General features: G+C 40.4%; 1 protein-coding gene across 1 annotated transcript in view; it reads right to left on the minus strand.

Moving 5' to 3' along the window:
- LOC117753349 (urotensin-2 receptor) overlaps window positions 1-22,589 on the minus strand; it is a 45,554-nt gene that overhangs the window by 14,938 nt on the left and 8,027 nt on the right. The gene's annotated exons all lie outside the window — the stretch shown is intronic.

Below are 22,589 nucleotides of genomic sequence, written 5' to 3' on the forward strand. Positions count from 1 at the left end.
GAGACTGCAAACAACATGCCGTGGGATTTTCAAAGGCCTCTGCTCTTTGATGCCCTGTCTCAGCAAGTGACAACAGATAGAGGAGAAGCTGTCCTGACAGGCAACAGGTCGGGTAAGCCACCAGATCCATTTAAAGGCACTGCAGATGACCTCATGAATAACACTCCAAAGAAACTGCCTGTGACATTTAGCACAGTGCAAAGTGTACTCTTAACCTCCTTTTATTCTCTCAACGACCAGACTTGCATGGAAAGAGTTGACTGTAGACGTCAGGACTTAGCGGGATTAATCCAGTCTAGTGTTAGAACATGAGATAGCTGTCATAAGCTGCTGGCAGTTTGAAAACTCCCCCAACTGTTTGAAGCTGCCGTTCCTCACTCGACTGTTGCAGACTGTGGGAGAAAGGACAGAGTTGAAACTGTCATCTCCCTTTTGTGTCTCCAGCTTGTAATTTGTAGACTATTTTGCAATCTAAAGTTTATTCACTTCTACTGAAAAACGTTAAAATGACCTCGTTAGAATTCAGGAGGAATAGAATTGACTGTGTCTCCTCGCTTCAGGTCAAACTGATGTCATTAAAAACATCAATGTTTTGATTTATCAGGAGCATGAGGGGTTAGAACTTAATCCATGGGTGACAAATTAATGTAGCCCATGTGTTGAGCCTGACATTTTATTCTTGGCCATGGAAACAGTAGTTGATTTGTTGTTCTGACTTGCTTTGGACTTGGCCGTATCAAATTGTGTTGTCCGTTGTTGTCCTCGCAGTTACTCCTTCTTCATTCTCCCATATTGATCTGAGGGCAGACTAGATGCTACAATGACCCACTCAAAAGCTCATCAATACAGGGACAGGCTAGACCATGCAGGGCCTAATAAGGATGCATCTGGGTGATGTGAACTAGAAGATGAGTGAGTAGTTTTACAGGAGTTCCTTCATCTTTGTAGCTCCTGTGTTATTTTCACCCACCAGCACTGAACTGACAGGAGAAGAGGTGAAGTGTTAAGGTCTTGTTGAGGTGGGACAAGGGACAACCAGAGCAGGCAAGATTGCAGAGATGTCTCTAATGCATCTTCCTGAGTGATTCAGCCCTACCTTTTGATAATTTTAACACACACGTGGTTCATTGTCAAAATGGTTCAATCCTGCTACAGTGGAAATGCTCATACCTTCCTTTGAGTGAAATGATTCGTGGCTCTCCAAAAGGTGCAGCTACTGTTGAGTCCACTGGTCACTGGAGTGACTGGATGAAAAACTGATCATTTTATGCTGAAAACAGTGTGTGTGTGTGTGTGTGTGTGTGTGTGTGTGTGTGTGTGTGTGTGTGTGTGTGTGTGTGTGGCAGGCAAGCATCTGCTGCATGTCCCTGTTTGTGTGTTTTGGCTGCGTGTAAAAGGAGGCTGTCCGTGGAGCTGGGAAATGTTCCAGCAAGCAAATTGCAATGTCCATCCCACCTTCACCCCATGTGGTGTGATTGTAATAAGATCAGCATCTGTCTAAAAAACCCATCCCCACCTTACTCCACGTTTCTCTCTCCTGTCTTTCAGAAGGCTCGGTCCCCCCCCCCTCACATATGGTCCCATCATGCCTTACTGCTTCGATTCACAACTTAATTCTAATGGGTAATCTATTTACCTGGGTGGGATTGATACAGGCGGCATGTTTATGAGATTTCATCATGTCTGTGTCGACAATGAAAATGTTTAGCTACAATGTAGCATCTGGGAGTTCATAATTGAAATGCAACATGCTGAGAGTCATTTGTAAGAACAAACACTGTATACAACGTCACTGTGGTGCAAGTCTGAATCCCAGTAAGTGGTAACACTTCTCTACAGGAGGTTATTGATGTAATCAGGCCTTTTAAAGTCTTTTAATCTCCAAAAGACTTGAACTTCCAAGGGTACTGCTGCCTCAGTAGGCAAAGGGGTGTGGGGGGGGGGCACTTAAAATGTCCTTTGAATTATGCTTTACACACTGTGTTGAATGTCATCTTCCCTCTCTGTGACTTGCTGCTGTGAGTAAAAGGTCTAAAAGTAGATAAATACATAATTATGGCTTTAATTTAACAATCTTAATTTTGTCCAATTATAATCTCTTATCGCAGAGCTGCAAACTAAAATGTATTTACAGCCATTACTCATTGGGCTCTGGCTCCTTTGTGCTGTTCTCTATTTCACAGTTGGCCATTTATTTCAGTCCTGCGAAGCCTGAGTTGAAGATTTGGCTTTTGGCTGTGGCTCACTGTTTAAATAAAGTTGATTAGAAGAAAAATATGATGCTAACTGCAGCTTCTTCACAGAGACACAACATCAGAGCAGATATCATGTGGGCTAAAAGTGTTTCTAGACTTTCTAAAACAAACCTGGCTCATTTGGACAAAATGAAGCAGTCTTTGAAGAATCTAATAAATACACCCAATACACTCGTTTTTAATAATGAACTCAGCTAATCCACATGAAAAAGAGCTCTAAAGCAGCAGTTCTATTGCACCAGTAACGTGCAATTTGTCTAGAAACCAAAATATTAAAATAGTTGAAGAAACTCGTCATTTTCTCAGTTTCCTCATCATTAGGAGTTCCACTCAGACTGTTAAAGCAGTTGTGTAATGTCCACTGTGGATGATTTGTCAACCAAAGAAAATAACCCCGATGACATCATGAGGAGCTTATCTTGGCTTGAGCTCCAAGACCACAAATCCATGACAGAGAGGTATTGGACAAGAATGGAGCCCACAGAGGGCTTTAGATATACACACACAGCCCTTGTTAGTGGGAACCATTAACTTTGGCTTTTGATCTTGTATTTGATGACATCAAGAAAAATATAAAATATCTCAACTTCTATCCTTTAACCAACACTAAAGACTACAATTCGGAATATTTTGGTCTTAGCAGCTTCTTGGTTTTTTATCTTTCTTTTAAAAACATCCAGTCTTATGGAAGTCCAATAACAAATGGTTTGGAATACCCTTTCAAAGGCTACAGTACCGTGGTTTAAAAATGGATTACCTACAAGTTAAAAGAAAATTCCTTGAAGCTTTATTCGTGTGTTTATCCTGGCGACTAGTGGGAGTCGTATTTCTGAGCTCCATGCCAGTGTTTATATTGATTTAAGGAAAGTGAGGCCATACTCTCACAAATCGGGACTTTTTGATTTTCACTAGGGCGAACATCACAATTGAGACACATTCATACACATACATTGTTTTAAACTGGATTTCTTGGAAGGATAAATATCATGATGTCTCGTATTTGTGCTGGAAACAGAGCAAAAACATATCTCACCCTGCTGAGTAACTTAATAAAAACAATTAGAAATTCAAAACTAAAAACACGGCTTGTTGAGATGAACAGTTTCCCCCCCCCGGTCCTTGTTTTCCCATTACTCAAATGGGTTAATGACAGTGGGTTTCAAGATCAACCTACGTACACATAGGATTTCTGGTTTGCTTGTAAATGCACGTGACCATACAAGTCATTACACTTGTCCCTGGGAAGCCTTCTAATTGTTTTTGTGTACATGGCACACTAATTGCAGCCGTGGTCTTCTCCAAGGAAATGAGTCTCTTGGCACAATTAGTCTGTAAGAACTATTACTGAGACCCATTTAATCTCACACTCTGATGGATGTTAAACATTAAAATATTCAGCATTATTAATCATCTCTATCTAATTCTGTGGCCGCTCCTTCCTGGGGGTTTATTAGCTGTTTTGTACATTTATTTCTCAAGTTACAGATTGGAGACTTTTTGCCAGATATTCCTGTGTGGTAGTGGGGCGTGGTCAGCGTCGGCTGCAGGAGGGAGGGAGTGGGGATGGGGTTCTGGGATCGGTGCCAGGGAGAGAGTCTGATTGTACACAGGTGTTCCAGTTCAACTAATGACTCTCTCCTCTTTATCAGCACGGGGCGCAGGGGGGGGGCCCGGGAACCAGGCGATCACTCCCGGACTTATAACCTCAGAGTAACCAAGCTAGTTGCTTGATGTATGATTTAAGTTTATGTTTGTTGACGTGTGTGGAGCAATAAAGAAAGACATTGAAAGACACCTGCCTGATTCCCCTTGTGTTCATGACGAGGAACTCACGGTAACGCAGAGGATCTGTTACACTGGCGCCCAACTAAACTCGTCATGGACCAAGAGCGGGACCAGAACCCGATGCAGCCGGCGGTAGCACTCGGACAGATGATGGGGGATGTCGCGGCCATGCAGCGGGAGCAGGCGGCCTTTAATAGGCAGTTCCTGGGGATGCTCCAGAACCAGATGGAGCATCTCATCTCCCGGCCGACGGTAGCTCCGTCCCCCGAGGCCTGCTCCCCGTTGGCAGGCATAACACGCCACAAAATGTCGGAGGCGGACGACCCTCAGTCCTTCCTGGAGATGTTTGAGGCGCTGGGGCTGCCGCCGGCGGCCAGAGCAGGATACCGGCACGTGAGAAGTGTTGTACATCAGGGCCTCAAGGCTCTGGACTGAATTGTCTGAAACATCTCAGACATTACTTTTCTCAGTAAGGGTCTTAATGAATTACTTGGGGTGCCAGCTATTATTGGTGTTATCTATTTATGTACTTCAGTATTTTAACTATTTGTTTCTGTTGTAAGTTCTCTATAAATAAAGTTATTATTAAAAAAATAGAATAGAACAAAGGTCGCGGTTAGCTCCCACTTGACGCACCCCCTAATCCTGGGGACTGATTGGCCGGGGTTTCATTCTGTAGTGGGGCAGTGTGTAGGGGTGCGCTCACGACAGACAGGGACGCAGAGGATCTGTTACATCCTGTTTCTATCCTTTTGCCACTTCAGATGTCTCGATTACCCTTTCAGTCCCCACTTTGCCGGCTAATTTTGTGAGTGTGTGTGTGTGTTCGGTGTGTTTTATGAGGTTAAAAGGTCCGTGCAATGGGACTGCGTTCTGCTCAGGCAACATTTATCTTCTCTCCGGTTGGCTACAGCCCCATCTATCAGTGTGGCCTTTCTGGAGGCTCTAATGTCAAAGGCAGCTGGGTGTGTGAAAGAGTCTGTTTGAGTGTGTGTTCATTCACATATAAGGTTTCCACATCCCTCCAACACCTTCAACAACTTCAGGATCGGTTCACTTGCCACAGGAGAAAAGCATAAACCCTGAGTGTATTTTTTATTCCAAGCTCACTGCTCTGCCCTCAACCTTGTTTTTTGTCTTACATATCCACCATATACTGTTCAATGTCACCACCTCCAGCTTCTATATGGGCCTTGGAAGACTAACATAGAAGTTTGATAGTCTTTGTAACTTGCCGTGGCCGCTGCTGCACCAGATTGAAATACCGCAACTATCAGATAGATTGCCATGACATGTTGTATACATGGCAGCACCCTAACATGATAAACTGAGCATGAATATTCTTGCCAAACAAAATGGTCTTAGCTTTGTAATTGTGAGTGTTAACCTGGGAATCACAGTTTTTCCCTTATTTGATTTTAGTCTGGTGTTTACAGCTACAATTATAATGTTTAAGTGCTTGATTTATGGTTTAAAATACAACAATTGATCTTCTGGTTGTCTTTCTTCAGACTGATGCCTCCTAAACAGAAATAAATACCATGTCCTCACGTCCTCTGCTTCACTGCATTAATGGATGTTGTAATGGACCAAAGCGTACAGTTAACACTAAAGTACACTCAGTATCTGCTAATTAGGCACATCTAATAATTTATTCAAACAGCTCAAACCCTCAGACAGTGACTCATGCATAAATAAGGCATGAGTATGGAAAAAGCTGGCAGGGTGAATAGATGGAGGGAAGCTGGAAATACACTACAAGGCTTTGAGCCTCCATTGATTTTGGCAAATAAGGGGCTCACGAATTGTAATGGGATTTATTGATTCTCTCAACTGCAAATTTGCTCACAGGATGATTAAGGAAGAACTAAAGAAACATCAGGCCACGGACTTATACGACCCACAAAAACAACCATCATTGTAAACCGCAGTAATGTAAATAAAAGCAATGAAACCTAACTTTTAGAAGATGAAAAATTCTAAAAATAAACCTCTAGTCACATTGAGCTTGTCCTTACAGGACTGTGGAGTTGATATCCCTGGGCTACAGGCCTGTTGCCAAATGGCTTTGCTGATGGCTGATGTGCTTAAAGAACGATAAGACTCATGCAACATTTTTAGTTTCACTGTCCTCTGGCCAACTCTGATGTTCGCTGAAACTATTATCGTCAATGATTCATCGGAGTTTCGAGGAGTGGCGAAGATCACAGTCCCGTTCAGAAAAGTTTAGCAGAGAGACACGGACAGACGGGAGCGGGAGAACTAGAATGAAGTCGTGTAAAAGCTTCAAAAGGTATAATTGAGTAAGTATAACAGAGTGTCAGAGCTGCTATTAAGACAATGACAAAATACAGTACAAGATAGAGACAATTCAATTAAACATCAAATAATTTTTATTAAATTACTGTTTAATGTAATCAGTCAAATCCCACCACAGGATGGAAAACAACAGTAATTGAATGATAGGAGATATCACTTCATCAGCACTGTCAACAAAAAGGAATGAAGTGAAGCCTGAGAACTGGTTCAGGCAGTGTCCTTATAGAGGTAAGCAGGTTTGAGGGTTAACCACCAACCTTGTCTGGATCCACAGTGGTTTCTTTAGCTGCCTTGAAATATTTGTGAATGCAAAAAATACACGTTATAAATGTGTTTTCCCGATGCTCCAAGTTGTTTTTAGCTCATTGTACATTAGCTGTCAAAGTCTAATGGAGCATTCGCTATAGTTACGTCAGCATTAGTCACTTCTGGGTGACATATGATTCGAAATAGTTGACGTGTGAAAACAAAACAAGAAGAGCTCTTCAAGCTTACAAGCTTTGTAGGGGTTCGCTGTTGATGTCTCTGAGCTTCGCAGCTCTGTCAAGACGACCTTCTATTGATCAATGGCATTAAAAATCAAAGTTTTCTTCCTCCCACAAGTGAATCCACTAATCATGGCGATTTCAATTCGTTTTAAAGACAACCTTTTAAGACTAGCTGTGACCTTTTTTTGATAAGGTTTCTTTTAGATTTAGAATAGTGGTGATCATACCCTCCATCCAACTTTGAAATCAACCAGACTGTATGTATTATACTGTATCGACTCATGATTGCTTCCCTGTATGGGAGCCTGGTGATTGTAATGATGCCCGGATTTCACAGTGGGAGGCTTTCTGCAGTGAAATCAGGCCAGCACTGCACACAATAGAATGAGTAACAAAGAGCACCACTTTATATTTTGCTATTCGCTTTCAAAATTCATTTTCCAATCTACATGATAACCTATCTTTTCAATTTCATGTCTACATATTAGATTTGCCATTTTATTACCTGTGCTGTCAGTTTTCATTTTATCTCTCACGTGATTATGAGCGGAACATCTCGGCTAAGCTGCTCAAAAGAGAAGCTCATGCCTGAAATCCCTGTTTGAATCCCCAGATTTAAAAAACAACAAAGGCCTCTCGGATGTGGAGCACCATGTTGCTTGCATGATCAGCAAATACTACACAATGATACTGGGTCAGCATGGCTTGATAGTATTCCTGTGCTACAGCTCCAGCACTCCCATGCCTCAAGGTTTCCTCAACTGCAAGGACCAATGGCTGCTAGTGCCAATGATAGGGTAAACTTCAAGATGTCCGTGTATTGGTTTTATTAAACGCAGATTAAACAGTGCAAAGAGTCAATGTTATACACTCAATGACAACTACACGTTTCCCTGGTGATGGATCACTTGATCCCTTTATTTGCTGACTTAAGGTGACAAAAGAAGGGCGATGCTATATTTGTAGGCATATCGCTAAACTAAAGGATTACAGGGGGATGGTCCAAGTTTGGATAGACACATGATGTGATGGAGGTCGATTAGGCCGGGGGTGAAAAAGGACACGGAGCACAGATGCAAAAAATATAAGAAAGCAGATTTACAGGGCAACTCGTGAGTCAGGGACTGTCTGTAAATTATCAGGGAGATACGGGGGATTTCTGACTCTTCTCTACATGAAAACCACTTGATCGCCAAGACATGGAGCCCAACAGAATCAACCATCACGTGTGGCTGCAGAGGGCGTTGCTGCTCGGTAAAAGTTACACAGTGTTGCTTTCACTCGGAAAGTTATCAGGAGTTGTCAAAGCAAGGAAACTATTTAATGTAATAATGTCTAAGTCCTCCACTCCTTAGTTATGCTCAAGAACATAGTTTGTCTTTATTTTACAGTACTTTAGCCGTCCATATACTATGTGTATATGTGGTGTAAGTATTTGAAAGATAGAGAGAAAGAGTTAAATTCTGCTTACAGGCCGATGTGTGAGCACACGACCACACTTCTTAAATCAACTTCACATCACTGCTATGATTTATTGCACCAGATTATCCCCATGTAGCAGCGCAGACCCCAGCAAACAGCCACACACAAACAAATGCAGATACATCGTGGTTTACTCTAGTGGAAGCTCTATTTGGAACCCTGTTCAACCTTCGTTAAGCAAGAGGACACGATTTCAAACGTGAAGTGGAGCTTCTTGGTTTCCCTGTTCAACCTGTCCTTGATTCAGCCGGATTGATTTTCTGTGTTTAAACAGGGAGATGGACACACAAGACACAGACAGACAGAAAACAGAAACAGTAAATCGGGATTCAGAGCAGCCTCAACAGTGGACGACAAGAAAGGGAACAGGGAGCATTTTGCTTCAGGTCGGTTTTAAATAATGAATCCTCCTCATTTGGAGCTTCCCTGGTCTCAGACAGAGGATCAAACATGCTCCTGCAGCCAGGAAAAAGGCTGTCGCTGAGGGATCCAGGTGTCGGGTCTTAACCCCGCCTGGCCTCAGGGATGTCATTACAGCAGAATGCACGAGGATTCAGACGAATCCTCCTCCATGATAAATATTTAATCCGTCGTGACGTGCTTCCAGTGGAACTTTAAAATCTTGGACTTGTACCGAACAATGTGATATCTTATGGACAAGCAGACAAGTCTCCCTGAGAAGTTGTCCTATCCGCACTTTCAAGGACAACAGGATGCTTTTTACAGCTTGTTGACCTTTCACATCAGGCAAGGCATTAGCATAACCAGTGATATCAATAATGACTGAATTCCCATAGGGTTACAGATTCCTGATATAGCTAAAAGGGGCAATTCAATTACTTGGAGCCACAATTTATGTTCTGAATTGAGCCCTTTTTTTTGCCCATAATGTATTTTACCTGAAAAGGGCTCAGTCATATTATTAAATAATCCCCACTTCACTACCAAACCAATAACAAACACTCAGTAATATATAATATGGTACTTTTTGCATCATCTGAGCATACGGACATGAGACCCAAGATCCAGTGTGACTGACACATATCTGGAGATATAATTATCTCCCGTGTCCATTATAAATAAGCAAATCTGCTTAGAAATCATAGAAAATAGGTGCCTGAGAATCATCATGTTTCCTTATCTGCATAATCCAGTGATCGCTGTCTGTACCTCCAATGACACACTGCAAACAGGAGCTGCTCAAAGCCAATGCTGCTCGACTTTTAACAATCTTTTGAATTTTACAAAAATCAAATAAATACAAGCTATGAAATGTCCTGAAAGTGGTACACAAGCCCTGGATACAACATTCATGCATAGTTATTATAGAATTTTGAAATGAACTATGGAGCATGAATTCAACACAGGAAACACTCTTGAATACCTTTTATAACTCTGTGGTGGCATTAGCCTTTTTCTTTGGATTAATGAAGTGTTATCTCATCTCATATTTGTATTGCTATTCTGAGAAACTGTTGTGCTATTTATGGAGTGTGGCAAAACAAATGGGATGTCACCATGGTGACTGGCTATGGTACAAACGTATGACAATATTATTTCCTTTTATAAAGAAATGTAATACATTTTTTGGTAGGTTAGGCTTCTCAGAGGTGCTTTAAATCAGCATGTGAGTGATACTATGCCTGTTGCTTCCTCTGGTGGTGTAACTGAGTTAGGTGTAAGAATATAAGAAGAACATAAATGGAAGATGAGTTTAGAACTTTATAATTTAAGCTGTAGCTGGATATAGACAACCATGATGTAAGTAATATCACAGTCATGAAAAACGCTGATTCACTCTATCCACATTCTGTTTGGGTCAGTGAATTGGGAGAGAAGAGGTGACCGGCCATAACAAATTTTAACTGTCAGAGCGACTCTACTTTTGCTCAGTCAATAGAACTCAGCTGATCTTAAGAGTATTGCCCCTTTCACAAGGTCAGTGTCCGTGCAGAGCACCAGCCGGCACACGGAAAACTGATGGCTCTGCAGTTCTATTTACTGCAGTTATGAGACGCAGTAATAATTCACATTGATTGACTCGCTGCAGCGAGAATCCTCACACTTCAACACACAAACTCTGCAAAGGAGAGGAACAGAAACTGTTAAGATGCTAATTTTCTATCGCGGTTCATGGCATTATTTACACAGAGCTGTGCCGTCCTCCTCTGTGAAAACACAAACATTTCCATTATTACTGGAGAACAGGGACATAAAGGGAAACAGCTGGAGGGGAAGACTGTGATAACACAAGCCAGCTGCAGGATGTAGAGGTGTTCAAGACAGTAGACAGTGATTAAACCTGAATTGAGCACAGGACTGAGTGTTCATGTCACGGTGCTGCCTGCATACGTGTCGTAATGTACTCCTTGTCCAGGTTGCCAAACTGTGTGCAGATGCCAGACACTTTTTCCAGGGTCAGAGGATAAGTATTTACAACCATGTGGACCTGAGGACTATAAACACACACAGCTGCCCTATAGGTCAGTCACATTGTTCAGCACACACAAACACACACACACATCAATTCTTTAACAATCTTAATTCATATTCTGCTTAGCTTCACCTCTCAAACATCTCCTAAGCTCATCTACCATATATACAGCGCGTCGGCTTTTCTATTATTCACCGACACAGAACCTCAATCTATTTTCTTTTCATCCCACTGAATCTATTTTTTGCCTCCTCCATTCCTTCTGCATCCTTCTTTGTCATGACAGGACCACAGAACAAAAAAAAAAAAAAAAGGGGTGGACGACAATTCTCACATGTCCTCATCTTTCTATTAAAATGTAACTTATTCTCATCCTCCTATCATTCCTCTTCTCAGCCTTATCTCTGCTTCCCCGAGCTCGGAATCTTCAGAGCATTACACCTCAAGAAGTGCTCATGGGCATGTAGAAATTATGCATCAGCCATGAGAACCAGGGCTTCAAGTGCTAATAAATGGTTCATATCACTTTAGCCACATGTCCATAAGCAGTCTTTTTTTCCCCTAATAAAAAATGTTACCTTCAGTGTTGGGTTGTCATTCTGTTCCCATGCCATCACACCGCAGTGGTTTTCCAGCAAGATTCATTACAGTCGTGACACAGCCGGCTGGGTTCAGTGTTTATACCCCTACTGTAAAACTAGATTACCAACTGGGCAAATTTAACAGCTCCCCGTTGGCCCCCAAACACACAAGGTATTGGATTACTATAATATACTATATAGTACACTATATATCCTTCAGTGTCCATGAATTGTATGTAATTTAAAGAGATTTGTCAAGATTTTGTACCACAAACTACAAAATATAAGTATGACAGGTCCGGCTTAAGTTCCTAATATGATTCGTTCTTGTAAAATATTTGTTTCAACCTTTTTTCAACCAACTCTGGCAACACAGTGTATTATGGGACAAGCAGCACCTCCAGTCTCCTAAACAGGGGGGAGCCGGAGGGGCAGCCAGCAGAAAGACAATGAAATAATCTCAAAGAGACACAACGACCATGAGGAGATACTGTAGAGATACAAAGTAGAGATACAAATAAAACGCATAAACCAAAAAAAAGAGATATAAATTCAAAACATTTTGGCAAAATTACTATAGGACATTAAATGTAAATTTGGTATTTAATTGCTTTTTCACATGTTCAACTTTTGGAATAAAAATAAAAACCGAAGCTGATGAGTAATGGCAGCATGAGGAAGTCTCACAAGATAATGTACCCATCGGCGCCAGCTGTTGTTTGTTTCTGTTGTTAATCAGTGTATTTAAACATGCTAACACGCTTAACATGGTGGACGTGGGAAACCTGCTAAACATCAGCATGTGCCCTGTAATCAGCATTAAGCTCTAAGGAACAACCGTGCCTGTGTGAAGCATCAGAAACAATCGTGCTTAAAATGGAATTGTAAGTAATAACTGTTTTTACTGCAAATAAATAGTTCTGTTTGTAGGTTCAAAAACTGCCCTAAGAGACCACTATAAAGTTAGCTCCGATAACCAACAAAAACAGCCTAATAACAGGAAAACAAACAGCCTATTAAGGTGCCTGAAAAACCTTTCTTCTAAATTCTTGTTTTGTCACCGAACCACCTGCAGTGGTTCACTTAGTCTTATTTGTATACTTTGCATTTCAATTCAGCAACAAGGAAATACCTCATTGTAGCCCAGAATTAGATATTGTGGAAACTAAATGCAGACTGCAGCCACCAGTGAGAAAGTAAAGATTTATTGAGGAGGAGCTGAAGGTCCTGGCAGACGCAGGCTGATGGCAAAGAGGGAATGGCAGTTTGCAGGATGGAGCCAAGGGAGGCTGAGCTATGAGCGGGACTGGATGACTGGCCAGTCAGCGGGGGACTGAGCAGGGAACAAAGCCTAAGACGGACTAATGAGGCTGGAAGTTGAGTCGTAAATGTGCGACTTTTAATATTGGAAATTCTTAGTTTTTTTTTTCTTCTCCTTCCCTGCCTCGGTCGTTTTTTAAAAACAAGCATTGGAAATCATTTATTTAAAATTGAACTTCGGAAGGATTAAAGAGAATCAAATGGGGTTTTTTTTCCCCACCAGAAATTCCTGAGCATTCCTGAATCTTTATGTAGGACACATACTATGTACTCAGAATGGCTGCAACTGATAGAAAAAAGACCTAAGTTAAGAAACAACTAATTATTTGAACTAACTTTACATATAGTTGAGACAAATAACTCAAGATGTCTGACACAAAAATCCAGATAGTGTTCTGGCACAGGGTTTTGTTGATGTCTGGGTGCGTGGGCAAGTTACAGAACTGCCATGTGTTGCCTGCACTGTAACTGATGGGAAGTTGGGGGCGACATGACACACTGTCAGCAGACAGGGTGGGAGGTAGATGAACGAGTAGGGGCCCAATATTTTTCTTTTGCCTGCCAGCCGATCCATCCAGAGGTCACTGGGGAAGGGGTCTGTGCTGGATCTACAACCAGCTGGCAGAAAATTGCAGTGTGAGTCTCTGAGCTGTGACATCTTAGCTATCATTTAAATGTCAAACGTGCAGCTCTTGTCACGAAATGCTGAATTATTTCAAGGCTGGAGTGCTCACAGCAAAAAAAGAAAAAGTGAAAGGGAAAAGCTTTCACTCGCCGGAGGTTCCTATCATCACTTCCCTGCCTGCTTTTTTTTGCTAAACTCTGCACAAACTCATTCAATCTTACCTCATGTGAGCTGTCTCATGGGAATAAGGGAAAGAAAAGTAAATGTTCCGTGTTTCATCAGCTTAAGAGATTTCTAAGCGCAGGTTGGAACATTAACGTTAACCCAGGTAAGATAAAAGGTACACTCCATCAATCCCAGTCTATACAATCTTGTAGAACAGCAGTGGGGGGTGAGTCAAGGTGCTTATTGATCACAATGGAGACTCTCCCAGGCAATGTAGCCTATAGCTATTACACACAAAGCCTCCTCATCAGCCTCCTCATCGCTGATGGAAGGAGAACAGCGATTCCTGTTTCCAATTCCCAAAATGAGCCGAGTCAATGCAATCAGCTTTCGGATATATGGCTGGAAGATCAATATTCCTTTTACCATCATGACAGATAGAAAAGAGGGTGACCTTTACAGAGGTGACCTCGCAGTCCAACGGGCCGCTGCGAGCTCTTTGTGAAAAGGGCAATAAGAAGATAACCAACTTAATGAGTCCTCCATCAATATTTCTATAGCGTAAAGTCAGAAACAGGCTGTGACGGATGAGGATGGCTTGAAAGCAGCGCTGACATGTGCAGCTCGAGACATGGGATTAAAGCAATTATAATTAAAGATGAAGGGAATAATTTTTCATAGCCAACTCTAATAGTGGTCAAGGCTTCCCCCGTTTAATCTTTATGGACTTTATGGGGCAGGATTTGTGTGTCTCTGCTTGTAGACACTTTACAAATCTCTATGATTTGATAGCCTGCATGATTAATGCCAACAATCTACCCTCTATACTTCTTCGATAATCTTTTAACTTTGACATTTAACTTTATAATGACTTGAACGAGACCAAGGGCTGGAAGCCATAGGGTTAGGGCAAATCAACGCTGCTATGTTTACACAGAGTATAAAACTGAGGATTCTGGAAACGCTGCCAGCCCCCTTTTAATTTGAAAACTCCAGGGTTGTGTTGTAGTCTGGACGGGCAAGATCAAAGACATTTGACTTCCGGATTAATTCTTCAGTCATGACTTCACAACCAGCAGTGACGGCAAAATGTTAGTGAAACACTTACTGTCAGTAACAGTTTCACTGCATTGTTTGTCCAAGAAAGTAAATACCTCATCTTACTTTTCACTAATCCACCAAATTTTTGCATTTGCTTTATGTAATGTGTCTTGGATTGGAGTTATTACTAATGCATAACGTTTGTGTGGACGGAGATCAGTATTAAGTGCATGTAGCCTGCACTTAAGGACTGGAGCTTGAGCCAAAACCTTAACATTAGCAGGCTAACGTGCTCAAATGACAATACATGCTGATGTTTTGCAAGTATAATGTTGAGTGTGTTCACCTTCTTAATTTAGCAAGGTAAGCATGCTAAGATTTGCTAATAAGCACGAAACACAAACCTTATACATACCTACTCTTTTTTGGCACACAAAAATAGTTAATACTACCTTATTTTATTTTTTTACAAACAATTTAGACATTTTGTAAATTTTTGGACATGCAAAGGTCAACTGCAGATTGAGAATGGTGAAGATTTTGATATATTATATTAAGGAAAAAACAATTAAGATCAAAAATTGAACTTGCAAATTGAAAAATTTGAAAAAAATAAAGTCAGAGGCTCCTCTAACAAGTTATATTCCCCATGGGGGCTGGTGATTGACTTTGTGGCTGGCCTTGTGTGTGTGGTGTTGTGTATAGGTCGTGACTCTTAGACCAACCTCCGAGACTTAGTAATGGGAAATATCAGCCTGGATGTGATGTAATGAGAACCCCCTTTTAAAAAAATGTTTTATTCATTTCCTATTCTGTCTATGATAATACTATACTGATTGTTGCCCTTTATTTGTATTCCTCTGGTCTACTTGTAATCAACACTGAAGCAGGAGATGGGTTTATGTGGCCTCCTTGTTAAATTTGGTTATGAAAGTGTTTGATTGCTACTTGTATGATGTCGTACCATTTCACCTGAATCCAAAAACTGAAACATTACATTAATAATTGGACTTGAAAGAAAATGCTATCAAAGAAAAAGATGGTTGTTATATTAATATCGTCTTTGCTTGTAATGTTTGTGTCCACTAAAAGGATTCTTTATAGGAGGTGATTTGGATGCACCTTTAAGACACACACGCTTGCTTGCTTGCTTGCTTGCTTCCTTCCTTCCTTCCACCAGTTAAAATAAAAACCATCAAAAATGACAGGTCACATCAGCTCTTGTTAAATAATTTATATTTTGAGTCTGAATTGATAACAGGGTAAAACTCTTACGTCACAGGTGGACCGTTTCTGAATTCCAACAACTCAGTCACGTGATTCATCTTCAGCTCATCGCCTGACATCAGTTTCAGGCGTAGCGTAATTGTGACTGGAAATTAGACTCTGAATGGTCATGAAATGTGTGTTGCATGATGGATATGTGAAAAAACAGATACAAAAATGTATAACAATTAATGAGCGATTTGAAAACATCTAACAATTTTACAAATACTGAAGAATTGTTATTTTATATATAGATTTTTAACTTCAACTTCATAGATCTGATCATGTTTACACTGGAAATCCTCCCTTTTACACAAATGGCCCAAAAATATTTTGTATATTGTTCTTTTGTTTTATTTATGTTATTTTAAATGGCACTTACGTATAGCACTTTGTCGTTTGGCATTCTTGAAGAAATTGTACTTTCTTGATTCTTGTTGTTCTGGGTTTGTACCCTCATGGTTGAATGCACTTATTGTAAGTTGCTTTGGATAAAAGCGTCAGCTAAATGAAATGTAATGTAATGTATGTACGTTATACATATGGATCAGAGACTTTTCTCTCTGCCTCCAGCTCCACACAGGTCTATAAGTGCTTGGTGCAGTAAAGTGCAGGTGGAAAACATGGTGGGACATTAAGTGAATTCACCTTTGTAGATAAAATAGCTCTTACCTGTAGTAGATGTAAATATGGTATGTGGTTTAGATGAGCTCCTGGGTTTGTTTAGAATTGTGCCTTTAGAATTGTGTTTTCCATAGCCACCAATTATTCCTATATACACACTGTAAGACTGCATTTAAAGAAATGAAGACTACTGTATATATGGATGTACTAGAGGTTTTATTGAAGTGATTTGTCTATTCTCTTGTATGAATTATTGACCTTCTGACGCAGAGAGAAATATTATTCTAAAATCTCTATTTATTCAAATCCCCACTTCCTTTGCTGAGTAATTTCCTCTCACTAGCTGAGAGGAAAGGGGAAACCACTTTCACATGTCTCTCCAACACTGAAGATTCAAGATGTATTACTTTGTATGTTTTTGAACATGCTACAGGCAGTGGAGGTGACTCATAATCATACAGGCACAGTGTGTTTCTTTTGCCCAGACACTGTTCGTGTGAGCTTTTTACTGTAGTTACTTTATTCCAGACTGCAAAATTGCCACTCATGGGAAAAGGCAATACAACTTAAACAATGTCTTCAGCCGCTCTTATCCTCGTCAATTACTTGGTGACACTTGAACGGCAATATTTCAGGGTAATCTCAGTCCTGAGGCTGTGGGAATATTCATTCTTTATATGTATGGAATAATTAAACTAGTCAAAGGGGACATCGACTTACTGCTGCGGTGAATGTTAAACCACAGCTCTATAAAACTGCTATACACGGACATATATCACTTGTTTTCCACATAAACAGCTAAAAATGCCTCCTTCCTACCATTTCCTGTGCCTGCTGGCTGCTTCCTCGTCTGACCCTGCGCCGCCGTAAGCACATGATGGTGTCAGCGTGCGTTGGGAGCTGAGGGCACTTTCACAAGGCCTGCCAGGCAGCCGTCACTGCAGACGCAGGAGTTTAGCCTGCAACCTTTTATTGAGGAAACATTTAGTAGCCATTTCAGAATCTTCTCTTTTCCCCCCCAAAAAAATCCACTGAGGGCAATAAAAGACATGTGGATCCCATAAAACAAATAAAAAAGAAAAATCAAGGTGTAAGTTTTAAATCGTTTTAAGAGAGATATATATTGCTCCCTTTTCATGATCTCAGTTTTCCAACAGCTCACTTATTCCTAAACTATTTCAAACATACTGTGCTAAAGCGTCTCCAAGCCAGCGCAGAGCCAAGTGTGAGGTGGCCTATAGGAAGGGAAGGGAAGCTGTGACTATAAAACGATGGAGAAATTAAAAACACACAAAATGTCAGAGCAGAATAGATACGTTTTAACCTGGGTTTATACTTTTTATTATAGTCATCTCAATATTCATCTATAATCTTGTCATTGCAGACAAGTTGTTACGGCATCATGCTCAAAGAATCTGGTTGGATCTGAGCTTCTGTTCCTCACAGTTGAATTTCCACAGCAGGATGATATGAAATCAATCCCCGCTCTCTGTATGATATTACAACTACTTTTTTATTTATCCTCTCGCAGCAGGAGGATTTTCCAGCTGGTGGGTCGCCAACTTTGTGATAGCAGTAAAATCGCTCTGTTATTCTTCTGGGCACAATAACTGTTTATATGTCCTTATAATTAAAAAGCTCATTCTGTATATTGTTATTGGTAAAATAAAACAGCATTGGGATGTTTTCCTACTGGTTGGGTTAGATCAAACTTCATCGGGGACAGACTGAGATCGCTTGGCAGAGAGACAGGGCCGAACAACGACCTTCAGACTGACATATGAGCTTCACAGAGCCACTGCAGTCATGCTGCATTTTCAGTTTGTATGAGACATTAGTCATTTTAGAAAATATAATCAAAAATGTATTCATTAATACTGTGTATATTCAATTCAGAGAGTAATTAGATAACTCGGCCGTAAAAGGGGGTTGAATTACCTGCATTATATGCTTGGTAACATATGTGTTGTTGTGTTATTCTGCCCAGTTTAGTCAATGGTGCATTTAAATGCTGCCTCTGTCCTATTTACTAGTTTCAGACAAACAGATTTTTTATTTCCCACCCACAGCCAACGTTGTTTACATAGCAAATGCACCCACACCAAACTTTAATAGTAAATGGTCTGTATTTATATAGCGCAGATGTCTGCTCCCTCCCGAGCCACAGCCGTATTATAAAGCTATATTACATAAAACTTCTTCATTGCATTTCTCTGGGTTTGAACGTTGGTTCAAACAGGATGTTGCAATTTGTTTGCCTTTTAACTGCGTCATAAGCACCCGCTGCTTTGTCCCGTTTCTGTTTTAACTTTTGGGGCAAACAACATGAGAAAGGAAAAACACATCGCAGGCCAGCAAGCAGTCAGCTGTTTTTATTCTTCCACAGTTTGTGTTGGCATCTCATAATGGATCTTGCGTTCTGTCTCTGAAGCTCAAGAACATTATGGTGCAAAAAATGGTGGTGAAGACAACAACTCCCATGATGCCACGCTGCTTCACGAAGTCATCAAGATAGATCTTTTGTCATTGTTTTCATTGAGAGACCCCTAGTGGCCAAAGTTACATTTTGTATATATTTATTGCCCATGAACATGTTGATCTTAAAATGATCTGTGGTCAGGCCAAAAATCTCCATCCACACAACTTTCATCTTATAAAACATCTCCGTCCAGATCAGAATACAAAAATGACTACGGACACTCCAACAACCATGCCTGGCTAGTGGGTGGCAATAAAATCGACATCAATGATGTCTCAAATACCAGAGAACAAAGCTGTGTCCAAGTAATATTGGGCGAGGCAGACGTCTGTGAATGTGATGCACTGATGCTAAATTTAGCTGCAGAATTAGACCCAGCAGTGTCAACCAAACGTAGAGAAGCTGGGGTATAGCCACGTTGTTGTTTCTGGCACATGCTTCTGAAACAGAGCAATGTGCGAAGTACGCCGTGATGTCATTCCCAAAATGCTCCTTTTAACATGTACACACAAACACACAGAAACCCTTTGAAGGGTGTTTGTAAAACTCTCTGTTTTAGTGACTTAAAATGTCTTTGCATGTGGACGAGAGGCCAAAAACGCAGAGAAAGCTGATTGTTTCATTTCACATTTTAATTCGCATTAGTGTGGAAAGGGCGTAAAAATCAAAAGGTAATTCCTTACACTACTTGTTACTGAAAAAAAATGTGTAAAGTTGACTGGCTCCGATATAAAGCTAGCTTTGGATGGTCAGTAAATGCTTTCAAACTCGAGCGCTGCTTCTTGTTAAAGCACAATGTCTTGTTTCTATAACACGTGCTCAATAAAAGGTGGAAGACATGTTGACCAAACAAAATCAACGTGAGAAACATTGTCATTGTACTTTTGATGTAAATTAATGTCAGTTATTTTTTACTCAATTAGAAACCATTTGCATTATATTTTTGATGAACACGGCTACACTGTACGTCGCTGACCAACACTTGAAAAATAAAGATTGTCGATGAAACACACACTATGTGCTGGACTGAGTTTGGCAGCGGTGTTGGTGATGAGTGTATCGGAGACACTCCTGCCTCTGTGTCTCCATGTGTGTCTCCATGTGTGCTGGCGCAAATATGGAGCCATATTCCCTGCCCCTGTGAATTATGGGAGGTGTCACTCAGCGCATTGTATTCCAAGGCAGACAGTGGTAATATATGACTCGCTGCTACTCTCTGTGCAAACAGCCTGGACATACACCACCCTGTGATCAAGGGTAAAGCACTACCAATACAGCTGAAGCTCTGTGCAAAGTTATGAACGGGATTGGATTTTTATTCTCTTGTGGGATGAATTGGAATGAAAAATGTTGTTATAGTGGAAAATAAAATTGTCTAGATTGATTTAATAGTTTATGAGGAAAGAAAGTAAACACACTAGCATTACTGTTTTGGCACACGTACTTGCTCTTGGACACATTTTAGAAATTGTCAAAGAATTATTTTGGTCTGTAATTGCTTCACCTCTCAATGGTCAAGTATAATTTAGCGAATTTACAAATCACAATCAGTTTCAGATTCATAAAATATTGTATCGCTGGTAGAATGAACATTTCTTTGAGGATCCTATTGCACCCAACCCACTGTTTAACAAGCTGGTCACCTTTAACAGGCCACTTGAATCCTTATTTCAATAAACCATAAAAACCAATGGTAGGATATCGAATAGTTCTCAGCACTGTAACATCTGGAAATATTTCTTTTTTTTTTTTTAAGGTGAGAGAACCTGATATGTGTTAATTTTGTTGCTGGCGTGCTCCCGCCGAGCTGAGATTCTTTGTGAGGGAACAAATAAATACAAATCAGATGACAAGAGGTGTCACAATAGGAAATGGCGTTCTCCTGCTGCTTTCGATCAATCTGCCTTTTCATCTAAAAGGCGCACATGAATGGATTGCTGAACCAGTGCACATCAGGGACTTCGGCAATCACAGTCAGATAAGAACATTGCTAAACCGAGCACTTAATTTGTCAGCACTATAATTTCCAAACTCTCATCGTCCAAAAATGTCCGTCAATAAACTATGTGCATGTTGCTACACTGCTCCGCTGCTTGACTTACCCTCGATGCTTCTGTTGTCCTGTTATATTTGTTACCTCTGTCAATGAGGATATGTTTTCACCCCTATCCATTTTTTGTTGGTTGGTTTGTTCATAAGCAAGATTACACAAAAACTGCAAAACCGATTTCCACGGAATTTGGTGGAAGGATGACGTATGGTCAGGGAAGGATCAGTTCAATTTTGTGTGTGGATCCGTATCAGGGGGCGGACATTGGGAGGAGGTGGTTGTTTTGAAACATTTTCATCTTTTTCCCAGGGAAATGCTTTAAGGATCTTGATGAAAAATATAAGGAATGTGTAATTTGGTGCAGCCTGATTGACTTTAATGGGACTGTTGGGCCTGGTGGAGGCATGTGCTCTACTGAGTGCTGTTCTAGTTTTTAGTTTGTCCATTTTGGTCATATCATGGTCTGTTTCTGTTTTATTTTGCTGACTATGTCTGTGTTCTGCTCTGCATTTATTGTAATTGACATATTTTACATTTTAATTATTGTATTAAACATGTTTCTTGACTTTAGCTCCGCCAAGCATACACCTGGCCTGTGCTTACAGTTGAAAACTACAGATGTACAATTTCCCTGAGAAATAAATACTCAAAGTAAACTGCAGTAAACTTCCATTCTGGATTTAGTTATGTTCCACATTGTAAAAATATTTAGCTAGATATTAGTTGAGCAGATGTTGGCATCTGAAGAAGAACTATGGATCAAATGTGTTGTGTGTCTCAGCTGGCTTCTAACTATATGTTATTTATACGGCTATGCTACCAAACTGGGTGGCAAGTGTGTGTGTGTGTGTGTGTGTGTATCCTGTCACCCAACCCGCCCTTCACCCTTCACCCTACTCTTCTCCCTCCCTCCCTCCCCATCTGCTCCACTATGATTTAGTGCTGTAAGTTTCTCTGCAAAGAAAATTTGTGACCAACATCGAATGTGTGAGATGTATGTGTGAGTTATGCAGACTGTCACACGTACATAAATATACCCCAAAAAAAATGATATTGCAAAAAGTGGGACACCTGGTGATGATATATTGCTGAGAAATATTCAAACTTGATACAGGTTCCAAAAAAGAGCCATGGATCAGTCCTTGAAGTTTAAAGAAACAGGGTTATTGAAAGTGTAACTCAGTCAGTGAAAGACCGAAATAAGAAAGAATCATGTGGGAAAAAAAAAAAAAATCACATTGTAATATGAACAGAAAAAAAAAAAACTTAAGACGGGTCCTTGATGCGATATCAAATAAAATAAATGAAGGAGAATATTTTAGGCATAAGGTACATTTATAGCTCGCTTCAGGAAAGTCCAATAGAGGTAATACACAACATAATTGAGAGTAAAGCTAGAAAAAGGATTTGCTAAATAATTGCAAATTATGATACTTTGCATGTAGAATGAAGCGCCCCATGAATAATGCATTTTCTTATCTTTGTAAATAGTAATCTTCTGAAATGTGTACCCAGAGAAAAATCATTCAACAAGACAGAAGATGCACTTAAAAAAGTAATTGATGCTTTGAGGTTAAGAGGTCCTTAATGATTTGAGAAAAATTCATTTGAGAAAAATTCATTTTCTAGTAATTGAACAAGAGGTCAATGCTTATAATCTAACATTGTAAATATT

This window comes from Hippoglossus hippoglossus, chromosome 19 (genome assembly GCF_009819705.1).
Source record: "Hippoglossus hippoglossus isolate fHipHip1 chromosome 19, fHipHip1.pri, whole genome shotgun sequence".
Lineage (NCBI taxonomy): Eukaryota > Metazoa > Chordata > Actinopteri > Pleuronectiformes > Pleuronectidae > Hippoglossus > Hippoglossus hippoglossus.